This window comes from Paramormyrops kingsleyae, chromosome 25, assembly GCF_048594095.1.
Source record: "Paramormyrops kingsleyae isolate MSU_618 chromosome 25, PKINGS_0.4, whole genome shotgun sequence".
NCBI lineage: Eukaryota > Metazoa > Chordata > Actinopteri > Osteoglossiformes > Mormyridae > Paramormyrops > Paramormyrops kingsleyae.
This window is the reverse complement of record NC_132821.1, coordinates 10,841,592-10,852,744: the sequence shown is the minus strand read 5'-3', so window position 1 is coordinate 10,852,744 and position 11,153 is coordinate 10,841,592. Positions and strand designations below refer to the sequence as shown.

General features: G+C 41.0%; 1 pseudogene; it reads left to right on the top strand.

The window, feature by feature from the left end:
* The first annotated feature begins 2,257 nt into the window (after positions 1 to 2,257).
* On the top strand, positions 2,258 to 2,490 carry LOC140583243 (U2 spliceosomal RNA; annotated as a pseudogene).
* Positions 2,491 to 11,153: the final 8,663 nt, after the last annotated feature.

The following is an 11,153-nucleotide window of genomic DNA, read 5'->3' as shown; positions in this document are numbered from 1 at the left end:
GTGTATCCTTGTTTAATAAGGATGAAAATAATGACAGTGTTGCGTGCTGTACTGTTAGCAACAGTGATTTCAGCATTGCTCATGACGGTTTAAACGACTGTAAAATGCATGTTGAGTTGAGTTTAACAAGTGTCATTTCATGTGCTGTATTATTCAGGTCTACACTAGTTAGACACTTGGTTAGTTGCCAATGCTGTCATGAAAGACTCCTTGAAGACTTTTGTAAAGTAGCAATGGAATATAATTAAGGAATTTGCATAAATGGTAAAATAATCTACTTATATTATTGTCAAAATAATACATAATATTGACCTTCGTAATTTAGTGCGCTGACTAGAGGAAATTAATGAAGAAATTAAACTGTGAAATCAAGTTTGTTGAAGTTACATCTCACTCCATGTCGGGCAGTTGGGGGCACCTCCCTGAATTGAGTTTTTGCAGGTTGGGATGTCTGAATTATTCTACCTTAGGGAAGGGAGGGGGTCCTGGCTATGAAAGTTGGGGGGCGGCGGCAGACGATCTCAGAGGCAAGCTGCTGTCCACCCAAAAATGCAGGCCCCTCATGTAAGCTCACATCCACCCAAATGTTCCAACCCCAGAGGCAAGATGCTTTCAACTCAACCCCCTGACCCCAGAGGTAAGCTCGCTCCCACCCAAACACCCTGATCACAGAAGTAAGCTGACATTCACCCAAACCCCCAGCCCCCAGAAGGAAGCACCCATCTACCTAAACGACCTACCCCCAGAGGTAAGTTGACATCCATCCAACTGCCTTGATCCTAGGCAAAGCTGCCCCGGTACGTCTAGGTGGTGACACTCCATCCTACGGGGTTGACGTGATGCACTTTCCTGAAGCACACAGAGGACACTTCGGGTTTTAGCTAAGTGTGCTTTGTTTTTCTATGTGTGTGTTTTATTTGGTATGGATTTTATTTAATGGCACGTAAAGATTTTATTGAGCACTGTTTTGGTTGATCACTGTAGCACTTATTCATCAATATTAACATTATTAACATTTATTAGCATTTTATTTGATCTGTTGTGCTGTTTATTGTGCGATTAACCTATTTTATTCCCAAGCTTACTGATTTTATGTGTTTTGGGAAGGTGTAAATGCCGTTTTAGCCCAACCCTTGTGCAGAGCTTGGAAGTCTGCGGATGTGTTCTTTTTTAACCCTCTGGAGTCTAGGGGTAGGGGACACACTTTCACTAACTGGGGCAAGCTCACACATTTCATTCAATATCATAAACTTAATTCCTGGCAAATAAATTATTTCTTATATATTTGGTTTGGCAACAAACTCATCTTAATCTTAGTGTACTTTGTAAATATGTCAGATTTATGTGAAGTTTGTAATTTGACATTCAAAGTATAGACATTGCAAAATGCAGTTTGGAACACTTGCAGAAACATTATAGAAGTACATAGTAAGCAACGCTGGCAGTCTGTCTTGATCCCAGATATCTGATCACCAAAGTCTTGGCTACATGAAGATGACTAAATGGTGTAGTTGCAATATTCATTTGGATAAATGAATAAGAAAAACCTAACTCATGTAACTATTTCTGGCTCCTTTCATTGAATATTTAGCAACTTTCATGTGTATGAATGAGCCATTGTCACTTGGCCACGTCCCTACCCCCCTTTTATGGTGCTGATGGAGATGTATCTGGATCGCGTTTCACCGTTGTGCTGTTAATCAAATTACCATGCGAATGCGATCTGAATACACGCTAATGCGGCTATTTAGAATGTGAATAGCGATCTTCGGGTGACAGCGGTACTACATGCCCCCGAAGCAGGTAAAACAAAGTAAGGTGACATGGTTTAATTTTTTGCCGATTTAACCTAATTTTTAAAAGTTTAATACTTCCAACAATGGACGTTTTGAAAAGAAGACAGATTACGGATTTAGTCAGCATTTTTTTCATGTTTCTATAATAAGATTTCAGCGAGTTATGAACTGAAATACACGAGAAAGATACACGGCATTGCCGACGATGCCGTCGACTCCAGAGGGTTAAAGGTCTTAACTTTTTAATAGCATGCATATAAGGTGACATTTTAATTGTTTTATTGACCATATAATTGTAATTAGGTTTAAATGGTGTATAATTGTATTTGCTGGTCTTATTGCCCTTTTCCTGTTTTATGGGTAATAGTTCTGCAGGTAGTTCTATTTGTTTAATATTATCTTTGAAAGTCTGATTGTACTGTGTTGGCATGATTTGCATAGTGTGGGAATGTTTCAGCCTTATAGATTGTGATTATGTGTAAATGTTAGTAGTACAAGCATAATATTTATTATTCATGTATTTGAGCTGATTTACATTTTGTTTTGGTATGAAAAGGTTATTTTGATACGTCCCCCATGGAGGGCACCACATATTAACCGGATTTTTGGAACAGGGAGCCGGAAGTGGGGCTTGCCCCGTCTGCTCCAGGCATCGACCCGGTATTGCAGTGCTTCCGGGAACGGTGCACCTCTACTGCCCCCTGTTGTTGAAAGGCAGAACTGACTGACTGAATGGGTGACTAATAGACTGAGTGCCTCTGGATGGCCAACTAATTAGCCGCATGTGGTGTGAGGGAGGGGCCCTGTCCGTGCGCGGCCCCCATTTCCCGCCGTTTTTCTTTTTTCTTTTTTTTTTAAAGTAAGGTGACACGCTGTCGCTTGTGCGGTGGGCAGCTGTGCTGAGGTAAGGCATGACGTCATCTTTGCCTTTTGAATTTTCCCTCATGTTTGTTTAAACGATTGCTGTTTTTTGAGAGGACAGGAGGACAGGGAGGACGCCGGTGGCTGCGACGTCCCTGGGCATTCTACTCCGAGCGGGGGCGTCACGGAGGCCCGGCTAACGGCGACCCGCTAAGCGGCGGCCCCATATCGACTCGGGTCTCTCTTCGGTCTTCAGGACCAGTACACGTTTCTTCTCCTTTCCGGATTGGAAAAGACAAAGGGCAAAAGTGGAATAGTTGACGAAATGGCGTCGGATGGCGTAGCTTCTAGCGGTGGGGCGTAAAGACCTTGCATTCCAGAGCATCCCTGCGCATATGAGAGTCTGCTCCGTACATCTCCGTTCAGGTAAGTCAGGTTCCGGTGTGATCACTAGACTCCATTCTTGTGTTTGTCCCTAAAGAGAACAGCCAGGATAGGAAATGCTGGAAACCCATCCCGACCGGAGTCCATCCCTTCCCGGTGGCACAGTAGCCCGAAAGTGTTTGTGAGTGTGGTTTATGTCAGATTAGGAGAGCTGAAATGAACCTTTTGTTGGATGATAGTCGGCGACCAAAACAAGAGCTAGATCACAGAAAAGTGTTTCAAAAGCGACAGCGTCAAAGTGAAATGCAACACTGGATGGAAGTTTTCTAGTCCTGATGAAGGATGTAGAATCGGAATCCATATATGTTTCCATACAAGGAATTTGCCTTGGTGGTGCTTTTACATGACATTACAAAGAACATACATCATTTAGCAAAGACATATGCAGAAAGGTAATAGACAATAGACTGGCAATTGGGTAATATGATAATAATATGATAATTAAGTTTATTAATGGCAGTGATGATGGTATTATGATATTTATATATGTGTGTGTACATAGTAATCATTGTAGTATGAATATAAACTATATAAATGGTATAATAATTTAAAGGGCTCTTGAATAGTGTCGTTATTAAGTAGCAGCCAAGTCAACTATATGTGCAAGAGTGCAAAATATATAAAGAGTTCGCAGTATGTGTGCATAATGTGCAAGAGTGCAGAATATAATCATAGAGGAAGTTTATCAGTTGTTCACTGGTTATGCTGGTGGATATTTCACTGCAGCTGACGATTAATTGAACGTCCATTCAGAGACTGGTTTGGTTAATGAGAGAGACTGCCTGAGGGGAGAAGCTCTTGGCGTGCCTTGTGGTCTTGGTTCTGATTGCCATGAGTCTTCTCCTGGAGGGTAAGGCTTGAAAGATGTGATGAGCAGGGTGAGATGGGTCCTCAAAGATTTTGTACGCCTGTTTCCTGGTTCTGGTGATGTACAGTGTCTGGAGGGTAGGCAGGTTACTGCCGATTATTCGCTCTGCTGAGTGGATGATGTGTTGCAGTCTGGCTTGGTCTCGTTCACTGACTCAATGATTGTAGCGTAAAACTGGGCCATCGTGGTTATAACATGTTATTTTGGATCAGGCACGGACAGTTGTGAGAGTTCAGTCCGCATTAGCTCCGATAGAATAGTATTAAATGCAAAGCTAAAGTCCACAAACAGAATCCTAACATATGTCTCAGGGCACTCCAAGTGTCGGAGCAAGAAATGGAGTCCAGTGTTAACTGCATTGTCCACAGGTCTGTTGGTTCTGTAGGCAGACTGTAGCCTGGGGTCAAGAGATGCGTCTGTGATGGTTTTAAGGTATGACAGCACAAGTCTCTCAAAAGCCTTCATTACCACCGATGTGAGAGCCACCAGTCTGTAGTCACTGAGGCAAGAGACTCTGGGTTTCTTTGGAAAAGGTGTTATTGTGGATGATTTAAGACACAAAGATCCAGTGACTGGTTGAAAATATCTGTGAAGACAGGTGACTGTTGATCTGCACAGTGCTTCAGAGTGGCTGGGGAGTGTTGGAGTACGCCGTCTCCACCGGGTCAAGAGATTCACAGCTGACACGTGGAGAAGTTGCAGGTCACCAGTTTATTCTCTGACAGATTGCAATCCGGGAGCGACCATCTGACATACATTCGGCATGTACAAGAGGAGGCTCTGCCATATGGATCAGCTGTTTCCCTTTTAAAGCCCTTTGGGCATCTCCCCCCTCTCTCGGTACCTTCCGTCTACGTGACAACCACATGTTTGACATTTGCTCTAGTTAGTCGGTTAGTACTTGTCCTTCTTGGAAGGCTAAATGATAAGTAGGGGCCGCTGACGTTTTCTGTCGCTCCCTCTATCTGTTCCGATTAGGTCCCCCTGCCCTGCCGGCGCCAGTCAGTTCTCGTTTCAGTTAACTGCATTTTCTAGAATCAACCCCCCCCCTTTCATCATGCCCTGCTTTAAGCTATATTCTCCTTTTCCTCTATTCATTGTATGTTCTTTATAATTCTATTGAATCCCACACTACCTAGCAATGTTGGTAGTAACGCGTTACTGTAATTCCACTACTTTTGTCTGTAAGGAGTAATGTAACTAATTACCATTTCAAATTAAAAAACGCAAGGTACTGAAATTTCAACGGACTCGTTACCTTTGTCTTGCGTGAAAATATTAATGGATAAAGGCAGCATGTTCCCCTAATTTCCTGTTTATGATGTAACGCCATCCGACCTTACCCTGGCGCAATGAATGGGTGATATTATAGGTACGCTGATAGGTACAATTAGACAGTTGTATTGTCTGGCACTGTCACAGCAGCAACACTAAAGTAATATAACTACCATGCAATTTGCTAAGTCACGAAGTTATCTTTTGTCATGTGACTATACCGTTACATACCTTAACGCAATTAAGATGTTTTCATGTGTTTCTAATGATACAATTACACCACTAGCCATGTAGAGGCATTAATCGGGAATTCATTTATAAAGGCTTCATGTGACCGAAAAAGATGCGAAACATTTATAGGTACGTATCTAAGAGGATTTTGGGATTTATAAAGAAAAACGTATGCTGAAAACAACTCGCACGTTTTGTGAACGAGGCTGAAGGGGATGCGGTTTCGACAGAATCCTGTAGAGGGCACTGTGTATGCTAAATTGAAGGCTCCAGGAATGTTGTCGGCATTTCATTTCATGGTCACACGGCCGTCGGCTCTGAAATTAAACTGTTCTTTTAAATAGAATTGTTTAAATTTGCAAATTGAATTGTATGCTGTGTTTGAATGTTCAGATATCATTAGATATTTCACTGCATATTTTTCAACTTAATGGCCTCTGAAATTGCTACTCTGTCACTAAGACGTACTACACAAACAAAGCATTTTCTGCCCAAGGTAAAGGCTTCTTATTCAGTTTCCCTAGAGTGGATAGCTGGGGTCCGTGGGATGTTTGGATGTTAGTGTCAGGGCATTCTGGTAGAATGTGACCATTGGCAACAATGGGCTGGACAGCTCTGTGCTCATCTTGTCTCATCTGGGACTCCCACCATCACTGCCACTGAGCATCTCCTCTACAAGCAAACACTGGGGTGCCACCAAGACCAGCAGGCTGCTGGTGGCTCTGGGATGCAACCACTACTGAGGCCAGATGAGGGAGCCACTAATGATGGCTTGAAGACATATCAGTGTCAGAATGACATGTTTGAGATAAATGTAGAACTACAGGATAAATTTACAGTTATACCACCAGGTGTTTTCATAACAGCTCGCTTATAGTAACATTATCACTCGCATCCATTTCACTTGTTTGACGAGAGAGAACTGACAGACTTTTGTCTCTCATACGTTCTCTGTAATTATGCACTAAATAATGAATTGTCATGACCGTTATTTGAAAATGTGTGTGGTTTTTATGTTGTTGTATGATAAAATCTTGTCGCCACGGTACTGACAGTAATTTTGTGTCACCAATTAGCTAGCATCGCTCACTTGGTAAGAGGCTGAAGCTAGGTTTGCCGTATAGCCTATGTGTCCATGGCTTGTAGTAAAATGGCACATGGGATAATGAATGGACATGATCGTTTTACATATTTGTGTGTATAGTTTTTTGTCATAACGTTAAAAAATCTTGTCAGTCCATTTCTGACAAACTTGTGTTGACCTGAGCATCGCTCACATGGTAGACTATTATCTGTCTGAACAATTATAAATTGCACTGACCAGAAAAGCTTGAGTGTTGATAGCATCACAGGCAGAACCATAAATGATTTTTGGTAACATCTTTTTTTGTTTTAGTCATTTTTAAACACATTGACCATGCATTATGATGCATTCATGAAGCATTATAAACACGGCTATATTTCTAAAAGGGCATAACACATTGCCATGTTTATTATGCACTATGACTGCCTGATGAAGCTCTCATCTATAATGCACTATAGATACAGCTTTCTACTGCATTACAAAGGTATTATTCTGACCATCATAATGCATTATGAGGGTATCTATAGTGCATTCCAGATGAGAGCTTCATAAATCATTCATAATGCATAATACACATGGGTATAATGTGTTATGCCTTTTGATAAATAATTATAGCCATGTTTCTAATACTTTACGGATTCATTATTATTAGTTATGAATGTCTTTATAAATTGCTAAAGCAATGGCCTTAAGTAGTGTTACCTGATTTTTGTTTACAAACGTAACATTTTTTGCTGAGGGGCTCTCTAACCCCAAAATGGCCTTAGATGAATTTGCAGAGACAGAATTCTTCCAGAAGGAGCTGGAGGCTGCCAAGAAACGGGTGGAGAAGAAGATGGAGAAAAAGAGGAAAAGGCCAGACTCACGACAAGCAGGGCGCCTTTGCAGATTCTGCCGCATGAACCTGAAACAGGGACCAAACAGCTAGCCTGCACATCCACACCGGCTTCCCTGGAGTGGCAGGGAAATGCACTTACTGCCCATCTGAAGTGTACTCTGTATACCGAGGAGATGGACCGGAATGAGTTTCAGGCGTCTCCTTTGTTTAAGGCAGAGTGATAAAGATGGGTAAACTTAATAATTTTAATTTAGTCATTTTACTGTAATATTTGAATGCAGGCCTTAAATGATCCATATTATTTCAATAAGGCCTCCCTTTAGGGGTATAGTCCATGCTTTTACGTTTGTGTAAAACAAACCAAACAAAGGACACGGCCGCATGACCCCGCGGCGCCGAACAAAGAAGCACTGTGGGACACACGCCGGCGTCCGAAACAGACTGAGGAAACGAGCACATCGCCTGCCCAGAGTCCCGCTCGCAAACGTCCAGTCTAAACTAGGTGACCTAAGAGCGAGGTTGGGGTTCCAGCGTGATGCAAGAAACTGCAATATATCACGTTTCACGGAAACGTGGCTGACCCCCCTGGTACTGGATCTAGTGGTGACTCCGTCGGACTCTTTCTCTCTTTTTCCTGTTTCATAACTGCTTGCTGTTGGTCATTTAGGACTTGCTCTTTGTCCATGAAACTATGTCACCACTATGCTTGCAAATTTAAGGATCTAGGAAATTAGCTTATATAATATAATATTATAATATAAATATAATTTTATATATATAATAATAATAATATACAGCTGCAGACTCTTAATGCCACTCTCAGGCCCCTTCCGTTTGGTGGACGCATGTGCAGAAAACAAAGAAACATGTACTTTATCAGTTTCACAAGTTTTCAAAGTAGAGTTGGATGGCACCTTTAACCGTAAAGGCCTGTATTTGCGGCAGAATGGTCATGCAATTTGGGTTTAACACCAAAATCATGTCCCTGTGCTTGCATCATTTAATGAATTGCCCCTCTATGTTTTTTGCATTGCACTTGAGAACTGAAGAAACCTTTAATTCAATGGCAAGTCCACTACAATTCTCTACATGTGCATGAGTTTAACCAATCATTATTTAAGCTAATCAAATTTTGTTTCAAACTTCACAATGTTTTAAATAACCACACAGACACAAACCAAATGCAAAATAATCCACATTTATTTATATCTTAGTCTTATCTTATTCTATGTTATCTTACGTTATACAATCTTATCTTAACCTTATCTTAACTTACACTATATTAGTCTTATCTTATTCTATGTTACCATATGTTATAAAAAATCTTATCTTAACCTTATCTTAACTTACACTATATTAGTCTTATCTTATTCTATGTTACCATATGTTATACAAAATCTTATCTTAACCTTATCTTAACTTACTCTATATTAGTCTTATCTTATTCTATGTTACCTTATGTTATACAAAATCTTATCTTAACCTATATTAGTCTTATCTTATTCTAATCTTATGTCATACAAACTTAGGATAAGTTAAGGTTAAACTATCTTAATCTTATCTTATCCTAAGTACTTGTGAGATCTCTCACCTAATTATTTACAGGTTCTATAAAAAACTATTTACATCACACAGATAGCCCATCTCCACAGCCAACTCCAGGACCCCGGGGATGGCACTCAGCTGGTCCAGCGCATCATTAGGAAATATCACCTCAGCTTCATCAACCCAATTGTCAACATACGTGTAGTGAGCCTCTAGGTTTTGGTCCCTCCCCTGCTTGCAGATGGAAATTGCATTTAAAAACTCACTCCAAAACTGAATACACCAATGGTAAGTTAAGCACTTGGCCTTATAGGTCATTTTAGGGTAGTTGCTAAGATAATAGTTATGCAACTTATTGAATCTTTCCATTTTTTCAAAAACAACAGAAGGGGACATAAATGGGGGTGTCGGACCCGTAACCAGCTGAGATGAGGGGTGCGCTGGAACCTGATACGGAGGGGTGGGATGAACCATGGCCGGAGCTGAAGATGGATGTGGGGCTGGGCTTACATGTGAGACTACGTGTGGTGACGGAGGAGGAGAGTCTGTAAAAAAAGATGGAGATGGAGAGGAGACAAAAGAGGATGGGATGGGTGACGGAACTAAGAATGAAGTGGAGGAGAAGGCCGGTGAGCAGGGCTCAGGCTCAGGCTCTGACATAGATGGAGTGCGACACAGGATGGTTGCAACCTCGTCGTCACTCTGGGTGAGATCCTCACACGGGATCTTCTCACCCACTTGGGTTGAGTCAAACGGGTTTCCCAATTTGCAGTTACTGAAGCGTACTAGATTCTGTAAATTTTTTGTAAATGGCCCCTTTTGTTTTTTACGCCAATTTCTACGTCCTGACCGGCCTCCCGCCGTATTTCTACGGCGTCCTGAGCCCTGCTGACCCCTGCTGGTTGCCACCGGGGAGGGAGTAGACGAAGTGGCGGCAGACACGGTGATGGAGCTGGGTGCCGGCGGCCCAGTGCGGCATTTCCTCCGATGGCCTCCACCACTGGTGCTGGTTCGTCCTTTGGGGTTAAAAAGACAGGGGACAGCACATTTAATTCAAGTGAATCCTTATGTCACTCTACAACAAAACTACATCACATACATCACAGATATCACACTTGGCAGTCAGTATTGCACATTGAGAAAAATTCTGCCATCTTATTGGATACAGGAAACGCAAGCTTGGGAGACTTATGCGCTGGTCTTGAATCGGGCCGCCTGCGTTTCAACAGGGGAACTTGACTTATAAAAACACACCAGTTAGTGTACAGATTCCCTGATATGCAGAACAACAGCGAAAAAACACACTGGAAACTGATGTATCTTATGCATTATTACACCAATGTTGAAATGCTTTCCTCGCCCTAGTAGCATAAAAGCCAATCTAGTTTATTTATTTTTGTTTTGTTCAGGCTTTTTGACAAATGAAGGCCCTTTTTAGTAGGCCAGTGTCTAGTCAAAGGTGTAAACTTAAGAGGAAAATAAACTATTCTGACTGTGTCATTAATTCTCTTTTTTCCCCAGTTACTTTGGCAATATTGTCTTTTTATTCAATTTTGATAGTAATTTGAAATGTTTTAATTTAAATTATATTTCCACAGCTAGTTCTGGCAATAGTTGAAGTTGTCATGAAAAATAATAACCCTGTACCATGCCTTGGTCACTAACTGCTATTCTGCTACTGCTAACAGCATTGTAAGGAACTGTGGTTTTGATAGACATTTCACATAATTAAGTAATGATGTCTCAGCAACAACGTAAAAACCAAAGACCAAATTTTCTGGAGATGTTCATGACATTATTTGCTAGATTTATTTAAAAAATTGATCAATTTTGAAATACAGGTGTTTTGTTATTGAATTTTTAATACTTTAATAACCCATGGTAATTATTCGTATGGGGATGGCATATTATTTGTTCAACCTATAGAGCTGGACAATAGCTTTAAAACAATATGAGGACCATTTCTGTGCAGCTTATATTATGGTAAATATAGCCAGTCAAAAAAAAAGAAGTTAAAACTTCATCCATCCACACATCACAGCGACAGATTTTACTTATTTCATTATACAATACAGCAGACATGCCGAAAAGAGCCCCGTATTTTTACTGCTTCATGGTAACAAATAACCGTTTGCCTAAAAGTCAACCATTTTATTATCTAGTATCCTAAGACATGTAGTTCCAAAATAAGATAGTTATCACAGACTGCAA